Raw genomic sequence first — 541 nt, 5'->3', positions numbered from 1 at the left:
ATAATGGCACACTACTATTTGTATAAGTATAAGAATGTAAATGTAAATGTAAAGAGGATACAAAAACATTTTTCTTTTCTGTTAAATCTTGATACTAGAATAATACATTGCTTGCTAATACAAATCTTTTTTTGATGAATAGCATCACCTTTTGATAACAAGTGACAGCAAACAAGTAAACATTCACAGATGAAGAGCATGTCAAATATGCTTAGAATCAAGAACAGTTGCTGTTTAGTAGATATGATAATAATGTTATAGCTTTTGTAAAAACATGAATATTGAAGTTTGAAAAAAAAGGATGTTTTTCTATAATAGAACAACACATTGACAGCTATATGGATAATTTTTTTTTCACAATGAACAGCAGAATTACATCAGGCTGCCACTGCTTGATTTGTTTAGCTATGCACAAGCAGATGTACCTAGTAGTTCATAAAGACTAATAGGTCCATCAAGCAGTGGTTGAGTTGTAATTGGTTTGAATGACTGCTGGGATGTGAAAGGAAAGAAGCAAAAGAAAAGTTGTGTATGTGCCCGT

The sequence above is a fragment of the Penaeus monodon genome, chromosome 28, assembly GCF_015228065.2.
Source record: "Penaeus monodon isolate SGIC_2016 chromosome 28, NSTDA_Pmon_1, whole genome shotgun sequence".
NCBI classification, from domain to species: Eukaryota; Metazoa; Arthropoda; class Malacostraca; order Decapoda; family Penaeidae; genus Penaeus; species Penaeus monodon.
Note: the sequence above shows the minus strand (reverse complement) of the source record.